Source organism: Montipora capricornis, unplaced genomic scaffold, assembly GCF_036669925.1.
Source record: "Montipora capricornis isolate CH-2021 unplaced genomic scaffold, ASM3666992v2 scaffold_176, whole genome shotgun sequence".
NCBI classification, from domain to species: domain Eukaryota; kingdom Metazoa; phylum Cnidaria; class Anthozoa; order Scleractinia; family Acroporidae; genus Montipora; species Montipora capricornis.
This window is the reverse complement of record NW_027179937.1, coordinates 1-22,028: the sequence shown is the minus strand read 5'-3', so window position 1 is coordinate 22,028 and position 22,028 is coordinate 1. Positions and strand designations below refer to the sequence as shown.

Sequence of the window (22,028 nt, the reverse complement as noted above, 5' to 3'; positions counted from 1 at the left end):
ATGGAGAGGTGAGTAGCGAACGTAGAAAGAGACGAACCGAACCAGACGACTCACGACGGGGAGGATTTTACAGATAATATTCTTTTGGTACAGAACTTGGATGAAGATAATAAAATCCTCCATAATAAGCTGTGCTGTGGGTCGGCTCTCTCTGTTCACCGCCCTGTCCGCTCGCTACGTCTCGCTCTCGCTACGCTCACATCCCCGCCGGAGGCCCCCGAGGGGGGTTCGGTCCTCTCTTCGTTCGTCCCTCACGCCTCCGGCGGGTATGGTTAGGAGGAAGGAAGAGAGTGACCGAACCACACGAGGGACGAAATGAACCCCAAAAAACCCCAATTTTTCATTAATTTTCTTTATTTTGGGGTTTTGTAGATAATAAAATTGGGGTTTTTGGGATCATTTCTACATTTATTATTATTTATTATTTGTAGGTGGATTTATTATGGATTTTATTATGAAAATAACAAAAGAAACCCATAAAATCCATAATAAAATCCACCATTCATAAGTTCCTTTCCCCTTCCGTAGCGGCTTCGTTCGGTTCTCGGTTCACTACGTTCCCGCTCACCTTACTCATCCTCTCCGGAAGGAGGCCTCCGGCCGGATGGAAGGAGAAAGGATGAGGAAGTGAGGCGTAGGGAATCGACGAACCGCCTCACGAACGAAGCCGCTACGCTACGTCACTCTCCATTCCTACCTCGTGTCGTCTCTCGCTACGCTCGTTCCTCACTCAAAACGGAATGGAACATGACGAGATGAGTGAGTGAAGAGCGTGAGAGAGACAGAGACGAGGGTAAAAAGAGCGGATTTTCATTAATATTTATTGGAATTCCTGTAATTAATAATAATTTTGAATGAATTTCTATTTTATAATAAATCCGCTCTTTTTAGGATTCTTCATTCACTTTACGTTCCTTTCCACATTAATTCTCTTTCCTTTTTATTTGTGGTGATGTGGGAAAGGAACGTAAAGAGAATTAGAATGAAGAATCCTGTAGGTGCGTTCGCCGGTCGTTCATGGTCGGTTCCGTCTGTTGGCCGTTCACCTCCCATTCTCCTCTCCACCGTGTCGTGTCCCTACCCCCCTACCACCCACCCGCCCCGAGGGACACGACACGAGAGGAGAATGTAGAGTGATGTGACAAAGAATCCTAAAGGTAACAAAGAATCCTGGAAATCGAGGGAGATGTCGTAAGTGTGTCTTTATGATAATGTTCTTTCACCTCTCAACTTACGACATCTCCCGTTCCTCTCTGTCACTTCTCTTCTCGTATCTCTTTCCATTCATTACGAGAAGCGAAGCGCCGAGGAGAGGAACGAACCGAGGAGCTGAGTGACGAGTGGAAAGAGAGCGTAAAGGGAATGGAAAGGAGACGACCAGGAAGCAGAATGAATCCTCGGTTTCTACTCGCCTGTTTCTGTCGTCCTTTCGTTCACTCTCTTCGCTCACCGTGTCGTTACGCCTCCACTCATTACCACTCGCCGTCGGCACGACACGTCCGAGTGAGCGAGGGACGGGAGTGACAGGCGAGTGGAGGCGGCTGTGAGGGAGGAACGGAATGAGCCGCCTATGAACGAGGCCAAAAAGCGAAGCGAGAAGAGAGCCGAGTGATGAGAACGGGAAAGGAAGTGACACGCCTGAGCGAAGGGACGGAGGAAATGAGTGAAAGGCGGTCACTTCCTTGGCCCGGTTCCGCCGGCAGGGACGGCGAAGGGCCGTGATGGGACGGAAGAATGACGGCCCGTTCCTCACTCCTCTCATTACGCCCGCCGCCAGGCGCCGGCGAGTGAACGGAGTGAGCGGTGCCGACGGAGGAGGCGCGCCGGGCGACGGGCCCGCGGTTCACGAGAGGAACGAGGAAGCGGGCCGGTCCCTGTCCCTGTCGGCCGGAGGCGTGTACCGAGGGACCGAAACACAGTGAAGGGAGTGAGGTGAGGAGGCCGGTCCCTTCCCTACGGCCGACGAGTGAGACTGTGAGACGGTGGCGAGACACGGGGAGAAGACGAGCGGAGGACCAGACGAAGCGACAAGGTAACTAAGGAAAAGTTTCAATTAAGTCATAGGTAACTGGTATCTAAGGAACAGTATAAATTCAGTCATAATCCTGGTAACTAAGGTATATATTATAGGTAAGTTAGTCCAGTAAGTAGATCTATATAGTAAATTAATGCCTGTATAACTGGAACTAAAGTAATATATAGATAAGTCCTTTCAATAGTAACTAATATTAAATTCTTAAGTCAATAGTAACTGGAACTAAAGTAACAGTAAATATTCCTATACAAAGGGACCTGGTAACTAATAACAGGAAATATTTAGTCCTACAATGGTAACTCTATATAGGATTAATGCCTGTAAGAAAAGGAAAGGTACTAAGGTAGAAATAATACCAGTCTAGAAAAGGTACTAAGGAAATATATAGATAAGTCACTGTAATAGATATCTAAGGTAGGGATAATTATACCAGTAACGAAAGGGATATCTATATAGGAAATTAATACCCTGGATAACTGGATAACTAAGTAACATATTAAATTCAGTCTTCAAGGTAACTTAAGAGATCTATATAGGAAATTATTAGCCCTGTAATAGATCTAATATATGGAAAGTTAGTCCCTGTGAAGATATCTATATAGGATTAATTAAACCAGTAAGAAAGGTAACTGAAGAATAAAATTTAGTCCTTATACATAGGTAACTAATATAATATTTTTAAGTCATACAAAGGTAACTTATCTAAGGTAGGGATAAATAACCCTGTAAGTGATATCTAAGGTAGGTTCTAATGTCCTGTGGTAACTGGATTTCTAAAGTATAAATTTATAGTCATATGTAACTGGTAACTAATTTTATAAATAGATAAGTCCTGTAAGTAGATCTCTATCATAGGTTCAAATTCTCTATAATGGTAACTAATATAAGGATTCATTTAGTCTATACAAAGGGAACTGAAGAAAAGGATTAGATAAGTCAAACTGGATACTAATAATAAGTTTCAATAGTCATATCATAGGTAACTTAAGAGATCAAGGTAGGAAATATAGCCTGGATCCTGGTTAACTAAGGAAATATTTAAGAAGTCAATAAGGTAACTATCAATATAGGATTATAGAAGTCTTGGGTAACAGAAAAGGTACTAATTATATAAATTATTAAGTCCTGTATATGATATCTACTGGAACTAAAGTAGGGATATAAGTCACTGTACTGGTACTCTAATGATAGTATTTAAGTCAATAATAACTGTACTGGATCTCTAAGGGTTTATTAAGTCCTGGGGCTGGTATCTAAGGATTCAAATAGTCATAGATAAATAAGGGATCTATATAGGTATTAATTCCCTGTACATATAATATAGGAACTAAAGTAAGAGAATTTAAGTCAATACATAAGGTAACTAATAATATAATAAGTTCATAAATACAGGAATTAACTAATAATAAAGGGATCTAGTAATAGGATTTATCATATCACTGGTAACTAATGAAAGGATATATCCCTGTATAGAAACTAATGTAAATATTATAAGTCTTATAGGGTCTAATATCCCTGTATAGATAAGGTACTAATATAGGATTTATGTATCCCTGGTAACTAGAGATAATATAATTCATAAGTACATAAGGTAACTGGTAACTAACTAACTATATATTTATTAATTCAATGGTAACTAATGTAACAGTATATTTAAGTCTTAACAATGGTAACTAAAGTAACAGTATTTAAGTCATATATTAAGTTTAAGAAGTCATAGGTAACTAAGGAAGGGAATGATAAAGGGATAGAGACAGCTCATGAACGGAGAAGACTTGGAAGAAGCCGGGTGATTGGTGGTCGATTCCTTGTCTGTCGCTCCTTACGTTCCGTTCATGATTCACTCCACTTACCATACCCGGCGGAGCCCGTTTCCCCGCGCCGAGTGAAGTGAGGTGAGCGGGCCGGTCTCCGACGGGTATGGATTATAAGAAGAGAGAATAATTGACAAGAGAAAACTGGTGCTCAGGGTCTTATTGTCAGGCCGTTGGCTTCCTCGTAATCAAGGATGACTCAATTTCTGAGAGACGAGGGTAGTGACAGTGAGGAAGTCCTTACACCGCTCATGCTGGACGGAACTTACCTGTCAAGGAATTTTGCTACCTTAGGACCTTTCCTAACCTTACAGCCGCCGTGTCTGGTCGCCTCTTCTCATTCCATTCACCGAGCGTAGCGACGTGAGGCGTGTGAGCCGAAGGAAGAGAGGCGAAACACAGCCGAGCGGAGGTAGCGAGGGGGATGGGAGAATGAAGGTTAGGCGGAGCCCATCCACGTCAGTTACTCGCCGCTCTTACCGTGAGTCGTCCCCGTTCCCGCCACTTTCCGTCATTTACCCACTCCTCTCATCCGGCCGCCGTTCGTTCCTCACTCAAGGCCTCGTCTCACGGAGTGAACGACGGGTGGCGGAAACGTAAGGAGACGACACACGGAGAGAGCGAACGTGAGACGGATGAGCGGTTAGACCAAGATATGAGAAAGGATGATGAAGAACCGAGAGCAGCGAGGGAATGAGGAAGCCGGTCCATATCGCCGGTTAACCGCTCATCCACGTCTCACTTCCCTGTCTCTTCCCTACCTTACATCCTCGTCTGTTCCTCTCACCTCTCCTACCTCCGGCCATCCTCGTCTTACTCCGTTCGACTCGGAGGCCTCCGGCGGCTATGTGAAGGGAACGGAATGTGAGACGAACGGTCGGAGACGGCTCACGGTGGCGGTCCTTCGTTCCTTCACCTTATCACCTTGTCTCCTCCCATCCTCGCTCCGGTCGGTTTCACCTCCCTCGCCTCCGGCGGGATGGAGTGAAGTGTGGAGAGACGAAGGACACGGAACACGACACGACAGAACGACAGGAGGTGAAGGGCAAGGATGAACCGACCGGGAGAAACAGAGGCGGGATGGTCGGTCTCTTCACTGTCGCTCTTTACCTTTCCATCCCGCTCACCCCTCTGTTACTCCCGTCGTTCGTGTCGTCACTCGCTCCTTACGTCCCTCGCTCCTCACTCACTCCGTTCGTAACGAGGGGTGAACGTAGAGAGCACCGAGTGAGAGAAGGAGTGAAAGGAGCGAGGTGTGAGCGGGTGACAAGAACCGGCGTGAAGAGTGATGTGAGCCGGTTCTTTCTCTCACCCGCTCATCGCTCCTTCCTTCTCTCATCCCATTCCTCTCGTTACACTCCTTCGTCGTTCCTCTCGGGAATGGAATGACACGAGAGAGACGAACGACAGGGGTAACAACCGGTGAGACGAATCAAGGGAAGGTTGAGCGTAGCACAGTGAATCATGGGCCGCCGATAATCCTCTCTCACCTTTCGCTCACTCACCGTTCATACCGTTCCCGTACCGTTCGCTTCCCGCGTAGCGAACGGAACGGGATATGAACGGTGAGCATGAGAAGCGAAAGGATTATGAGATGAAAGGTCTGGAAGGTGAATCCACTCCAAGTTCTGTCAGTCCTCCGGTCTGTTCACTCACATTATTCTTCTCCTTCCCACCTCCTCTCCACCTCCGGTCGCGTGCCGCTCCCTTCGGCACGAGAAGAGGAGGTGATGTGAAGGAGAAGAATGAGGAGAGGTTGACAGTGTACCGGTAATAATCCTCGTTCTCTTGTCACATCACTCTCTCCTTACCCACTCCCCATTCTCTCCCTCCGGGCCGCGTAGCGGCGGCTTCGCCGAGAGAATGGAGTGGGTAAGGTGAAGGTAGAGAACCGAGCGTGAGAAGGGAACGAAGAAGGTGACGGAACGGTAAGGAGACAGCATACGGTTCATCTGCTCCTGTTTCTCTCGCCCTTCGTCACCTTCCTTTCCCTCTACACCCCATCCCGTCCCTTCTCCTCACCTTCGGTTCGGCTCGGGCCGGTATGGGAGTGAAGAGTGAGCCAAAGGAAGGATGACGGGGCGAACGACTCACGACCAGACCAACCGAGCCAGATGAACCGACATGAAGGTGCCATCAGAATCCTTTTGTAGGAGCTCTTAGGATTCAAGAACCTGTTATCCTTGGCGAGCCACAAATCAAGGGTTAACCGATGCCATGTCACTTACTCTCCTGGTCCCTCCGTAGGTGGTTCGGTTCGGATTCCGTCTCACATGTTCCCCGTTCATCCTCTCCTTACCCCCTCCGGAGGAGCCCTTCGGGCGACGAGGATGAGGAGGGGAATGTAGAGAGCCGACGAAAGACGAGGAGCACGGAGGGAACGAGAGGTGAACGGGCGGATAACTCACGAGACACCGCCCGCCACTCGCTCTGCTCGTGAGGTAGGTTACCGGCATGTCATCTGAACGGTGTCTCGTCCCACCTTACTCCCGTCCCTCGTCACACTCCACTCCCTTCGGTCACTCCGTTCCGAGGGACGAGGTAAGGAGTGGGAGTAAGGTGGACCGACAGAGACACCGAGACGACCGTAGAGAATGAGCGAAGAATGAGCCACGAGTTGAGAGATGAGAATATGAGGTTCACCTATCCCTTTACCACCGCAGCTCGTGTCTCATTCTCTACGTTCATTCGCTCGTCCCTTCACATCACATTATTAATAAGAAGAAATAAGAAGAGAAAAATATTATAAAATACTAAAACATAAGAAATTAATGGTTAAAAGCTGTAAAGATGAAAGTAAAAGAATCTTATAAACCAAAAAGTAAATCATAATAATGTTAACCAAATAAGGGATTCAAATAATAAATGAAGTGATATGTAAATAGAAAATTATTGCAAATATAAGAAAAATAAAATGAAGTTGAAAGAATATTAATATCCTATATTTATTGGAACTGGAAGTGATGAAAGACATGGAAAAAATAAGAAAAGAACAGTAAAAAATATGAGAAGAGATTATTATTAAGACATGAAGATAGCAAAAAGAATATCAATAAATATAAAATGAAGAAAATAATAAATACAAATAAATGACTAAAGAATTTAACATTTTGGTTCACTCCTTTCCTCTCTTCTCATCATCGCCCGCGCAGCGTGAGGGAGGAACGACCGAGAGGCGGAGCCGAAGGGAGAGACGACCGGAAGAAGCGGGCGATGTACGAGAGGAAAGAAGCGTAAGCGGCCCGTATCGTCGGTCTTCGGTTCACTCTCTTCTCGTCCTCTCCCTCGTGTCACTCCGCCCTCCGGGCCGTCCTTCGGACGGTGACACGAGGAAGAGGTAAGAGAGTGAACCGCGGGCGAGGGTCGTTCACTCAGCCGCTCGTCTTGTCGTCTCGCGTCTTTCACTTACTCCCCTCGCCCAGGCCTGCGGCCGGAATGAATGAAAGGCGAGGGACGAGACGACAAGGCGGTAAACGGCTGAGACAGAATGACCCGAGGACCCAACCGCTTCGCTCCGTCGTTCCATCGGTGCTCGGTTCCTTTCACTCACCCTCACACCTCTGTCTCTAGGAGTTAATCTGTTGGGTCACAATGGTAACAGCCAGGATGGGGAGAATGAAGTCCTTATCTGGTTATGTTCGGCTCGCTTCTCTCAGTCTCGGTTCCGTGTCGGTTCCTTTCGTCACTTCCTCGTTCACCTTACCACATCCCCCTTTCGTTCTTCCCGCGTAGCGGCGTCCTCCGGACGGAACGAAAGGAGGGGGATGTGGTGAGGGAAAGGGGAAAGAACTGGAGATGAGCCGTAACATCATTTCTGTTTCCATTGTGCTCCTCTGTCTCTCCTCGTTCCTCTCCACCGCTGCTTGCCGTCTCATTACGTTCCTTTCCTCACTCCAATCGCCGAGCGCAGCGGTACGAGGAACGAGTGACAGAGGAGCGAGTGACGAGTGGGAGTGGTAACGAGTGGAGCGAAGTGGAACGAGGAAGACACGACCCGAGAGAGGCGTAGGTGGGAGGAAGGGCCGAGCCCGCCGTTTCTCTGTCACTTCGGGCTCGGTACACTCTCGTCCCTTCCTCCGTCCTACGTCTCGTGTCGTTCATTCGGCTCACCGCTCGTTCCTCACGTCTTACCTCACTCACGAGACACGAACCGAAGGACGAAGGACGGAGGTGAGTGACGAGTGGTGAGGGAAGCACGTGAAGAGCGGTGAGAGTGAGAAGAGGAGACACGGGAACCACCTAAGGAACTGTTAACGCCTGGTCTGGATAACACTCGTATTTTCAATAGTCTTACCGCTGCAGCTGGGACTAGATTTCATGGCCATTCAGTCTCACCTCCAAGCTAGGATTCTAACCACCTGTCTAAGCTTCCTCGGGTCGCCTCTCCCCTTCGTCACCCCAACCCACCCCCCTGCATCCCTCTCGCCACCGTCTCACACGCTCCCTCGTCGGCCCCATCCCTTCGGGCCTCCTCATGTCGTCTCTTCCGGCTCGCTACGGTCGCCGGGAACCGAGCCGACACGTGAGAAGAGACGAGGAACACGGCCCTTCGCCGGAGATAGTCGGCGGAACCGGGCCAAGAGAGAGACACGCCACTCGTTCATCCGCTCCTTACGTCGCTTCCTCGCTCATGGCGTATCTCTCTCTTCGTGTCTCTCTCTCGTGACCGCATCCCTCACTCCTTCGTCCCTTCGGTCGCGTACCGCCGCTACGTCGGGTCGCTCCTTCGGGCGCCACTCGTCTCATTCGGTTCCTCTTTCGTCTCGTGTAGCGCCCTTCGGGCTCCCGCCTGCGGCGCGTAATGTGAAGAGAGAGACCGTAGAGAACGAACGGAACCACATCATAAATCTCTTGTCACTTCACTTCATTTATTCTCTTATCACATTTCTCTTTTCGTCTCTTCTTCACCGTCTCGTGTCCACTCCTTACCTCCCTCACCTCACTCGTTCCTCGCTCGGCTCGTACGGAGCGGAGTGGAGTGTGACGAGACGGTGAGAGGAACGGTGAGGGAGGTAGACAAAGGACGGAGATGACTGGGAACTAACCGGTTGAGACATCATATCGCCGAGACTAACCGTAGAGAGACATGAGACCCAGCCCGTGTCGTCATCATCCTCTCGTCACATCTCTCGTCTCATTCCATTCACCTCACGAGTGTAACGAGTGGAGGAAGGATGACGACACGAGTGTAAGGAGTGAGGTGGGGGCGGGTAGGGTGACGAGGCGAGTGGTGAGCCGAGGAAGGTTGGGCGGGTCCACGTCACTTACTCCCGCCCCTTACGCTCGTCGTCCTCGGTTCATCTTCTCCTTACGTTCATCCATTCGCCCGCTCCCTTGCCGGCACCGTCCACCTTCGGCTCCCTCACTCCGTGGCCGGCAAGGCGCTGCGCGGGCGAATGACCGTAAGGAGAAGACACGAGACTGACAGGTGATAGCGTGAGTCGTCAACAGTCTTCGGTCTGGCTGGTGTCTCATGTTCCCATTCCCCTACGCCTCACGTCTGTCGCTCCTTACGTCACTCCATCCGCTCCGCGAGGGGAATGAACGAGGGGAACATGAGACCCGAGAGAATGAGGTGAGCGGTAGGATGAGAGTGACGAGAGACAGACGGGACAGGCGGCTAACATCCTAGATCCGTTCCGCATTCCATTCACCACCTCCTCACGTCTCACCCGCGGAGCGGATCGGAGATGAAGTGAGACGTGATGAGGAGGTGAAGGGAATGAGACAGGAGCGGACGTAACATAAGAAATCCACCGGTTTCCGCTCCTATCCTCGTCCATCGTCGTTCACTCCACTCGTCGTTCCCTGCGCTACGCTTCTTTCACTCCTCGTTCCGTTCCCTCCGGGACGAGAATGGAAGGAGCGGAGTGACTGACGATGGACGGAGAATGAGCCCTTGAGTGACAGAGGAACGACAAGCCGCTCGTTCTCTACGTTCATCTCGCTACTGTCGTTCTCTCTCTTCACTTCCCTTCTCCATACCGCCTCGTTCGAGCCGCCGGCGTAAGGAACGAGCGTAGTGAGAGACAGGCGGCTCAGACGAGGCGGTATGGTAGGGAAGAGAAGGGAAGTGAATAACCCGTGAAGTGAACCGTAACAAGGAAATAACCGCCTGTTTCCCCATCATTTACTCACGCCTATCATCCTCTCTCTACGTTCCGTTTCTCTCGCCTTTGGCTCGTTCCACTTCACTTCGTGAGACGGGTATGAGCCGAGTGAATGAGCGACGTGAGAAGCGAATGAACGAGGGGAATAACCGGCGAACAGAGACAAACCGCAGGGATAGAAATGTCCATGAAAGATAGAATGCTTCTTGGATGATTTGTTCCTTGGCAGTTAATGGTCAATAATTCTTTGTAATAGACGGTTATCTGTAAAAATCCTCATTTTCTTTATTATGTTTTCATCTTATTTTTCTATATCTTAATAATAATCTTCTTATTTCTTTGGGTTTAATTTCCTGTTCACATTATTCCCGCTCCTTTCACCTTCGGTTCCGGAGCGAAGCGGTAAGCGACTGTAAGGAGTGGACGAAAAGTGACGGAAACCGAAGGGAAAGGAACGGGAATGAACGAGAGACTGACAAACGAGCGAAGTGAGTGACGGAAGATACGAGTGACCGTTCCGTCCCTTTCCCCCGTCCCTTTCGTCCCTTCGTCGTTCGGTCCCTCACGCCCTCGTTCGTTCCTCACGTCGGTCGCTCGGTTCCTCACTTCCTCCGGAACGACGGGACGGAAGAATGACGGGACGGAGTGAAGGTGGAAAGGAACCGAGGACGACCGTTCGCCCGCTACGCGTCTCTCTCTCTCGGTCGGTTCGTACCTCCCTCACATCCCCGTCGGAGACGCGTAGCGCTCACTTCGCTCGCTCCTGTCTCCGACGGGAATGGTAATAATATGAGAGAATAATTGACAATTTGATAGATAATAAAATCTTAAATCCTGTAACTATTAAAAAATAAGAAGATTTATATCATTAGAAGTAAAATGATGATAATAATAAAGATCATTAGATTTATAATGAGATGAGACAGGTTAATAAAATCCTGTAACCAATGATTTCCTCTGTTTATGAGTGACCCTAGGATTCATATTATTCCTAAGGTTGGAACAGATTTCTATTGTCATTTCGCCTCTTTCCGTGTCACATCCTCGTTCCCTTGTCTCGTTCGGTTCTCTCTACGTTCGTACCTCACGAGTGGAACGAGGATAGGAGTGACACGAGGCGAACGTAGAGAGAAGGGAACGTAGGGAACGAGACAGCGGCAGAAACAGAGGCGTGAGCCGTGTCGTCGGTACATCTCCTCCACTTCTCACCGTCTCCTTCCGTCGTCGGTCTGGTCCGCTCCTTACCACTCACGTCCCATCCCGTCTCCTCCGGAGCCGAAGAGAAGTGTAACGGAACGAGGCGTAGGTGGGTAAGAGACGGGCACGGTCAACCGCTTCCATCGCTTCGCCATTCCATCGGTTTCCCTCTGCTTACGCCCGTCTCTTTCCCCACTTCCATTCGCCTACGGCTCATTCCAGAGAAGATAATATAATAGAGAAGAATAATGAGCCGTTTACAGCTTTAGAAATTTATTGATAGCAAAATAACCAGAAAATAACTTATGTAAAATATCATATAAAACTTATAATTAAGAAAGTCTCATAAAAGATAATAATGTTGAAGATAAAAAAGTGAATCCAGAAGTTGTAATCCTATAAAATCCACTAGTTGGAATCTTTGCAAATATTAAAAGAAGAAGAATAAGAAGAGGAAACTCAATCAGAAGCAGATATTATATTTGTAATGTGTTCCATCTCGTAGCGTAACACCCATTGACTTCTAAAATATACACTTTAGTACCTTATCTATTCACTGGACTTACCTATCTATATACCTTCAGTTACCAGGAAATATGAACCTATGATATGACTTATGAAATATAAAATTAGTTATCTATGACTTAATAAATACTATACTTTAGTTACCAGGTCCCTTTAAATATTGACTTATTATCCCTACCTTAGTACTATATCCCTTCCACACCACTCACCCACCTTTCACCTCCCCTACGGCGCCGGAACGGCGGGTGAAAGGATGGTGAGTGGTGGGGAAGGGGGCGGGATGGCAAGAACACCGAGAATCCATCCCGCCTATCGATCTTACTTCCTTGGTTCTGTTGTCCTCTCGTCTCATTCACCTCCGGTCACTCCGTTCCGTGCTCACTTCGTTCACTCTCCACTACGTGCCGTAGGCGAATGGAATGAGACGGAGGACGTAAGTGGTGAGAGAACGGAACATGAGCGGCTGACACAATGACAAGAAGCCGCGAGCGAAGATTCCAAGGACCGGAAGTAACCGACCATAAAGAAACTAAGGTATAATTTATCATATCATAGGGTGTATAAAGGTACTAAAGTATAAGTTTATTAAGTCAATAAGGTACTAATAATAAGGATAATATACCAGTCCAGATAAGATAATGTATAAGATATGATACTAATAGGATTCTAATTTACAAGGGTTTACAGATTTAATATGAAGAGATAGTTAATGCCTGTATGATATGGGATAATATATGATGTAATAAGGATATATAGATAGTTAATGTCCTGTAATGATAATCCTTTTGTAATACCTTTCCCTTTAATATATGATATCATTATACCTTAGTTCCCTTTCTTATTTATATTATATTATTAGTTAATCCCTTTAATATGTGTAATAATCCCTGTAATAGTGTTAATAAAGGGATATATGATATAATGGGGTGGGTAAGAACTATAATATGGTTTAATAATGTCCTATAGTGATGATAATAGAATAATAATGGGATAATAAGGAAGGGATGGTTATATCCTGGGGAACTAAGGTAGGTTCCGTCTTTCCCTCACAGCTCATGATGGTCCATATCCTAGATCCAGAATGCGAATGGAACTTAGGATTTAATTATCATTTAGTCCTTATGTGACAGCTATTTACTTTCATAATCTCATTTCTTTATTAACTTCTCTTATTATAATAAAATGTCTCAAGTAAATAGCTGTCATATCCCTCCCTTCGTCCGCTTCTCGTGTTCCTGCTCGCCACTCTCAGTCACACCCCTTACCCGCCCCGGGGGCCCGTCACTCACTCACGCCCTTCCTCGCTACACTCGGGGCCCTCTTTCGTAACGGGCCCCCCATCCCGCCTTCGGCCCGTCCTCTGTCACTCACTCCGTTCCTCCGTTCGTGCCTCTCGGGAATGGAATGAGCTGAGCGTAAGGCACGAGAGAGGCATGGACGGTGTGAGTGACAGACGGGCCGTTCATCGCTCACTTCGGTCGCTTCTTCCGTCCCGTAGCGCTACGCCCGCTCCGCGGCTCTTCGCTCGTGGCCGCCGTACGGCACCGCTTCTCGTCCCTCGGCGCTCCCTCATCACTTCTCCCTTCGGGACGGGCTCCGCCCGGTGAACGGGAGCGCCTCACGCCGTTCGGCGGTGCCTGCGGCGCGTAGTGGATATAGAGTGACGAGCATTCCCGTAATTATTAGTTTGGAGAAGATAATAAAGAAATCATAGAAATATTATAAGCTGTGAAGAGACAAGGTATATGATAACAGAAGAATATGATAACAGGATAAATAAATAGTTAATATAGTTAGTACCTTTTATCATATCATTAGACTGGTTTAATATCCTGTTAATATCTCTTTTAAGGACTTATTTATACTTATTATTAGTTACCAGGTCCCTTTGTATAGGAATATTTACTGTTACTTTAGTTCCAGTTACTATTGACTTAAGAATTTAATATTAGTTACTATTGAAAGGACTTATCTATATATTACTTTAGTTCCAGTTATACAGGCATTAATTTACTATATAGATCTACTTACTGGACTAACTTACCTATAATATATACCTTAGTTACCAGGATTATGACTGAATTTATACTGTTCCTTAGATACCAGTTACCTATGACTTAATTGAAACTTTTCCTTAGTTACCTATGTAAGACTGGGAAATATACCCTATATAGAGGTCCCTATGTATGACTGAATTTTAACTATCTTTAGAGTTCCAGATATCCAGGCATTATTGAACCTATATAGAGTTACCATATTGACTTCTATAACCTATTATATAGATCGTTACAGTGACTTAAATCCTATATATAGATCCATACAGTTATTATTAATCCTTACCATACGCCGAGCCCGTGGCGAGTGAGGGAGGTAGACGAGAGACACCGACCGACATAGAGACACGAGGCTCGGCGGCTCCTCATTCCATTCGTCACCCATCCCCATCCCATTCCCCACGTCTCGCCGGCTCCGCCGCGCCCTCCGGGCGGAAGCGAGACGAGGGGGAATGGGAGGGGATGGAGAAGTGACGAGGAATGAGGTAAGGAGCCGTGTCAAGGAGATAACCGTCCATCGTAAGTTCCCTCGGTTGGCTCTCTACGTTCACCTACCTCACTCCCACCATTCGCCCCGCGCAGCGGCCCGTTTCGCCGGCGAAACGGGGTCCGGCGGACGGCGAATGGAGTGAGTGATGTAAAGAGTGAACGAAATGAGCCAAGAGCCGGACAATAACACCAAAAAGAAGAAAAATAAAAAGAAAATAAATAATTAATTGATAATGTGAAAAGAACTGGAAATAAATGGTGAAGATTATTAAGACATGGAAACAGCGGCAGGAACTCGGTTAACCTCTCACGTCACTCGTTCCCTCGGTTCTTTCATCACCTCCATCACTCGTGCCGTTCACGGAACGGATGGAAAGGAGTGAAGTGAAGGGTGCGAGGGAGGTGATGTAGAGGGAACAGAGTGACAAGAGGAACGGAACACAGGGGTAACTATCTACAAAGGAACTAATAATATTATCACTTTACTATATTATTAATCCCTGTATGATATGATATAGTATGTATATAGATAGTTAATAGAATGTATATATTAAAGGTACTATATCTATATACATTCTATTACACTATATACTATCTCTTTATCTATATACTATATCATATCATAAAGGTACTATATAGATATATGATGTAGTTATATCCCTTCCTTATTAATATATGTATAATTCCTTCCTTTACTATTAATATATGTATAATGATATAAGGAAGGGATATAATGTAAAGTAATAGAATGTATAGTAAAGTGATAATATATGGAAAGTTAATCCCTGTAGAATAATAATGTAATATGATAATAATAGGATAGATAATTCCTGTAAAGTAATGATGTATAGTAAGGACTAAATATATGATGTAGTTATAGTACCTGTTAATATATGATGATAAAAGAATAGAATGATATTAGTACCTGTAGAGATATGATAAAGAGATAGGAGTAAGGATAGAGAGAATATATGATGATAAAGGACTTAAATAAATATTTCATTAGTTTCTATACAGGGACTTAAATCCTATATTAGTTACCTTTGATACAGGACTTAATATTTCCTTAGTTACCATATTGACTTAATTCCTATATAGATCTATTATTGATATGACTTCTTAAATATATCCTTAGAAACCAGTTACCATAGGGACTTATCTATTATATTATTAGTACTATTTCTATACAGGGATTATATTGGAAGTACAAAGGGATTATTAATATATGATATAATGATAATATAGTATGTATATCTATATAGTACCTTATCTATTACATCATATATTAACTCTCTATATTATCCTTACTACAAAGGGATTAATAGATAATATAATATAATGTAGAAGTAATAATATAATATAGAAGTAAGAAAGGGATATATATTAACTACTTCTATATTATATTATCTCTATTAACTATCTCTATAATCCCTGTAATCCCTTTAATATATATTCACTTTACAATCATATTACAGGGACTATACATATTATCTATAGTAGGGATTATTAACTCTCTATCATATATTCCTTAGTACCTTATCCTTGTCATACTGTCACTTCCTTGTCTACCTATGAATCCTTGAAATCTTTTGCCAGTTCTTCTCACTCATTCCCTACCGTCGTCTGTCCTTCGCCTCGTTCCTCTGCTCGGACGTCCTCCGGAAGGGAATGGAATGAGCGTGAGGAGAGAAACCGAGCAGAGAGAGGCGATAGACGACGGAAGGGCTCACTCACGTTACGCTCTCTCTTCGCTCACTCGGGTCTCATGTCATTCGCCCCGCAGGGAGGAGTGAGCGAAGCGAGCGCTTCACGTTCCTCTCACCCATTCCGCCGTTCCTCCGGGCGGAATGGAACGAGTGAGAGGAAGCGTGAGCGTGAGGTGAGTGAGCGACCCGCCTCGTCAATCACCTCCAGTGGCCACCGTCTGTCTCCGCCATCCTGTGACCACTGTTGATGATTGAAAGGCTTGGAAGTGATTAGAAAGATATGAGAAGTGAATTTAGGATTTCATGGACGGTTTTTGCCTGTCTATCACCTCTTCCCTTCGTCTACTCGGTTCCTCTCCTCGTACCTCCGTTCGTCAGGATGTCGGTCGTCTACGTCTCTCTCCATCCATCTCCTCCGGAGGAACGAGGGAACCGAGGTGAGTGAGTGACGAACGGAGGAGGGAAAGAACGGCGTACGGAACGGTCTTTCATCCCTCATTCACTTCGCCGTTCTTTCCCCGCTCCTATGTCACTCGGCTCGTTACACTCACCTCGTTCCTCGGAGCGGATTGAGTGGAATGAGAAGAAGCGACGAGGATAGAGGTGAAAAGAGCCGAGGAAGAGACGAGATGAACCGAACGTGACGAAGAAACGGGCGGGAATCGACCACTCCAGACGACACACGGGACCGTTCACTTCGGTTTCCGCCCATCCTCGGCTCCCTCTGCTCACTACGTTCCCTCCGGTCACCAAGGATGATTGAAACCTTCATGAACGATCCCTTTCGTGAGGTAAGGTTGAGAGCAGCCAAGGTGAACGGTATGGGAACGGTATGAGCAGAGGATGACAGACCATGAGGCAGACCAGGCTGAGCGGTAAGACATGATCCGACAGAAGCTGGGTCGTAAGGATCCTCGGTCGTTACTCGCCTCTTGTCGCTCACTCGTTCGCTCCATCCTCGTTCACTTCGTTCATCGTCTGTTCGTCTCGTTACACTCGCCTCTCATCCTCTTCACTCCGTTCCGAGGAACGAGGGTAAGGAGTGGAGAGAGATGAAGAGACGAAGTGAACGGTGAGCGACATGTCACTACGGTAGGATGTCGGTTTCCTGTCTCTGTTTGTCGTCTAACCGGTTCCCTCTGTTGTCCCTTCTTCTCCGCTCGTGAGTCGGCCACTCGCCGTTCTCTACCTTCACCACTCGTGTCCTTCTCACCTCGCGTAGCGAAGGGACCGTAGGGAACCGGAGCGAAGAGAGGTGGGGGAAGGGACGGACACGGCCCGCGGAACGAGTGGAGTAAGTGATGTGTAGCGGCCCGTCCCTTCGTGTCTTCCTCCCTCCACCTCTCGTACCTTCGCCTCGCCTACGTCTCGCCTCCGGCACGAGTGGATGGAGTGAAGGATGAGCGACAGACGCGAGGGACGAGAGGCGGGGCGTGTGACGAGGCAAACGGCTCACATAATGATCCCTTCCGTAGCGTAGCGTCGTGAGCCGTCTGTCACACGCCATTCACCCGCCTCGCGTCTTCTCGTTACGGTTCCCTTCGGTTCCCTCCACTCGTCACGCGAAGCGGCTGAACGACGTAAGGAGTGACAGACGTGAGCGAGGCGTGTGGAGGGGGTAAGAAGAGAACGGACCGGCGTGTCTCGTGTCCCGTCGTTCATCTCCCGGCTCGTTCCCTCGCCTGTCTTTCACTCCGGTACACTTCTCCTCGCCTGGCGGCTTAGTCCCAAGAGCAGGAAAAGAAAGGGGAATGTTGGACCTTCCTTGACTGGCGGTTGAACTCAGAGAATGATTCGCCAGTACACGGTCAACCTTCCTTTGATTACTTCTCCCATTCCGTTCCCCGTCCGGTTCGCCACCACCCACCACCCACACCCGTGACCCGGCGAACCGGACGAGTTGGGAACGGAATGGAAAGGGGATCTATGGAAGGTATAATAATCCTATAATATAATCCCTGTAATATAGTGTATATAGTATAAGTAAAAGGTACTATTAAAGGGATTACAGGCACTATCATATTATTATACATATCATATATTCACTTATTATAGGGATTATCATATTATTATCTATTATTACAAAGGGAACTAATAGAATAAATATCCCTGTACATGGGGTAACTTACAAAGATATGATATGTTAATCCCTGTAATGTAGAATGTATAAGGAAGGGATCTATATATAGGATTTAAGTCACTGTAACGATCTATATAATAGGTTATAGAAGTCAATATGGTAACTCTATATAGGTTCAATAATGCCTGGATATCTGGAACTCTAAAGATAGTTAAAATTCAGTCATACATAGGGACCTCTATATAGGGTATATTTCCCAGTCTTACATAGGTAACTAAGGAAAAGTTTCAATTAAGTCATAGGTAACTGGTATCTAAGGAACAGTATAAATTCAGTCATAATCCTGGTAACTAAGGTATATATTATAGGTAAGTTAGTCCAGTAAGTAGATCTATATAGTAAATTAATGCCTGTATAACTGGAACTAAAGTAATATATAGATAAGTCCTTTCAATAGTAACTAATATTAAATTCTTAAGTCAATAGTAACTGGAACTAAAGTAACAGTAAATATTCCTATACAAAGGGACCTGGTAACTAATAACAGGAAATATTTAGTCCTACAATGGTAACTCTATATAGGATTAATGCCTGTAAGAAAAGGAAAGGTACTAAGGTAGAAATAATACCAGTCTAGAAAAGGTACTAAGGAAATATATAGATAAGTCACTGTAATAGATATCTAAGGTAGGGATAATTATACCAGTAACGAAAGGGATATCTATATAGGAAATTAATACCCTGGATAACTGGATAACTAAGTAACATATTAAATTCAGTCTTCAAGGTAACTTAAGAGATCTATATAGGAAATTATTAGCCCTGTAATAGATCTAATATATGGAAAGTTAGTCCCTGTGAAGATATCTATATAGGATTAATTAAACCAGTAAGAAAGGTAACTGAAGAATAAAATTTAGTCCTTATACATAGGTAACTAATATAATATTTTTAAGTCATACAAAGGTAACTTATCTAAGGTAGGGATAAATAACCCTGTAAGTGATATCTAAGGTAGGTTCTAATGTCCTGTGGTAACTGGATTTCTAAAGTATAAATTTATAGTCATATGTAACTGGTAACTAATTTTATAAATAGATAAGTCCTGTAAGTAGATCTCTATCATAGGTTCAAATTCTCTATAATGGTAACTAATATAAGGATTCATTTAGTCTATACAAAGGGAACTGAAGAAAAGGATTAGATAAGTCAAACTGGATACTAATAATAAGTTTCAATAGTCATATCATAGGTAACTTAAGAGATCAAGGTAGGAAATATAGCCTGGATCCTGGTTAACTAAGGAAATATTTAAGAAGTCAATAAGGTAACTATCAATATAGGATTATAGAAGTCTTGGGTAACAGAAAAGGTACTAATTATATAAATTATTAAGTCCTGTATATGATATCTACTGGAACTAAAGTAGGGATATAAGTCACTGTACTGGTACTCTAATGATAGTATTTAAGTCAATAATAACTGTACTGGATCTCTAAGGGTTTATTAAGTCCTGGGGCTGGTATCTAAGGATTCAAATAGTCATAGATAAATAAGGGATCTATATAGGTATTAATTCCCTGTACATATAATATAGGAACTAAAGTAAGAGAATTTAAGTCAATACATAAGGTAACTGGATACTAATAATAGGATAATATTAAGTCCTGTAAAAATAGAAACTAATAATATAGGATATTAAGTCCTGTGGATATAAGGTACTAATTAGAGGATTATAGAAGTCATAGGTAACTAATAATATAATTTCTAAGTCATAAAGGGAACTAAAGTGATTAATAATTTAGTCCTGGTAACATAAGGATTCAAGATATCATAGGTAGGATTTAATGTCCCTGTCCATCCCTTTCTCCACCCGGTTCGGTCGGCCCCCGTGGCCTCTCTCGGACCGAACCGGAGTGAGTGGAGAAATGTGGACCGAAGGAGATGCAGCGGTTGGACTGGTCTCTAAGCCGGAAGGTAACTCAAGACATTAAGACTCAGCCCCAGATCAACCATTATCAGTCTATTACCAATTAGAAACACCATTTATGAAGGGTTTTATCTTTTCATTTCTTTTCTTTTTCTAAAATATAATAAGATAAAACCCTTCACATACAGGATTCTTTTAAGTCATGAGATTGATGGTGTACGAAAGGAAAAGGAAAGGTTAACCGCTTCCATGTCTCCATCCTTTCCCGCGTCACTCTCTCGCTCTCTCCGTTCACTCGTTCGTCCCGCGGAGCGGATGGAGTGGAAGCGGAACCGAAGGTGTAGCGACACGACAGGAGCGGAGAGAAGAATGAACGAGGGAGCGTAGTGAACAGAGGAGCGATGAGAGGGAACACTGGGAACCAAGGATTTGAGAGTTAGACAAAGAGCTGCGGAAAGGTAACAAAAATCCTATAATTGTAATCCTCTATCAAAAGCAGTCTATTACCAAAGATCCCGGATTTTTAATAATGAAAATAAGAAAAAAAGAGAGAAAATAAGTGAAAAAAATCCGGGTTCTTTGGCTCCGTTCGTCATTCACCTCGGTTCCTCGTTCATGTCTCACTCCGTACGCCGCGCTCTCGCGTAGCGCTCTGTTCCCTTCGGTCACTTCGCTCCCCGCTGCGCGGCGTAGTGATAGGAGTGAGACAATGACAAAGAAACCTGCATTTTTTATTTACATTTCTTATCTTATTTTCATTTTTATTATATTTTTCATTATTTATTATCTGTTTTCTCCTCAGCATTTTGGTCATTTATTCTCTCTTCTTTTTAATATTTTGGCCACTTCTTATTTTATGGTTTATTTCTTGTTATTTTCTTTATTATTTCTTCTTTTATGTTTCTTATTTTTATTATCTTTTTTCTTATTTCTTTTTCAGTTTTCTTGTTTTTATTGGTATTAATAAGAGCATTTCATTTATTATCAGTTATCTCTTCATTTATTTATTATCTTCATGAAATGCTCTTATTATAAAGAAATTATCATTTTTGTATTAATATAATTCTATAATAAATTTGATGGTTTTTATTTATATTTTATTATTTATATCTTTGGTATTTTTCTATTATAAAAACCATCAAATTTCCTTTCTGTTTCTAATGTGTTCCTCGGTTCTTCCCCGTTCATATCACTCTCTTCCCACTCCACTCGCCCCGCAGGGCTCGTTCCGTGAAACGAAGAGAGCGGAACGGGACCGAGGAACGAGTGGGAAGAGATACGAAAGGAACCAAAGAACACCAATATTGAAAATTATTGAAAAATATTGGAAATCATTGAAATATTGGGGGTTCTTTGGCCTCATAATCATTTCCATATCTTGTCTATTTATCCCTTCCATGACTTCCTAGAGCAGTGACACACTAGATTTCTTGGGCCTGGCGGTTAACCCTCGTAATCCAGCCGTTCGTCGATTCGGTTCTCCTCACGTTATCTCCGCTCGCTTCCTTCGCATGTCATTCACTCCGTTCACCTCGGCGGAGCCGGTCCGGAGGACGGAAGTGAACGGGGGTGAATGGCATGCTCACGAGCGGAGAGAACAGAGAACCGAAGCGAGCGGCTTACTCACGGCATTAACGTCAGTCCCTTGGTCGTCATGTTTCCGTCCACCGTGTGTCGTTCCCTCCGTCTCTACGTCCTCCGGTCGGGTCTTCCATCCCCTCCCTACGTCCTCCGGACGGAACGAACGACGTGAGTGACGTACGGTGGACGGAGGGTGGGGATGGGGTGGGTAGGGACAGCTCATGACTTGAGAGAAGGGATCAGAAGTGAATCATGGGCCGCCGATAATTCTCTCTCACCTTCTATCATCACTAGTTCCCTCACCTACCCCTCTCTCCTCCCGTCGGAGACACGGCCCGCAGGGCCCGGGCGTAGCCCGTCCGACGGGAGGTGAGGGGTAGGTGATGAGTTAGTGAGCGTAGCGTGACGGAACGAGGGAAACAGGACCGACGACAGACGAGGCCCATCATTTCCCAGTTTCTCTCCGATCGTTACGCCCGCGGTTCGTTCCGTCTGTCCTCTCACCAC

At 45.2% G+C, this 22,028-nt stretch overlaps 1 long non-coding RNA gene across 1 annotated transcript in view; it reads left to right on the top strand.

Annotated features, from left to right (window-relative positions):
• Positions 1 to 20,132, top strand: part of LOC138034778 (uncharacterized) — a 33,687-nt gene extending 13,555 nt beyond the window's left edge. The window contains exon 2 of the long non-coding RNA XR_011129204.1: positions 2,033 to 20,132. This is a non-coding gene — a long non-coding RNA (uncharacterized lncRNA). The remainder of the gene's footprint in view (positions 1 to 2,032) is intronic.
• The last annotated feature ends 1,896 nt before the right edge of the window (positions 20,133 to 22,028 follow it).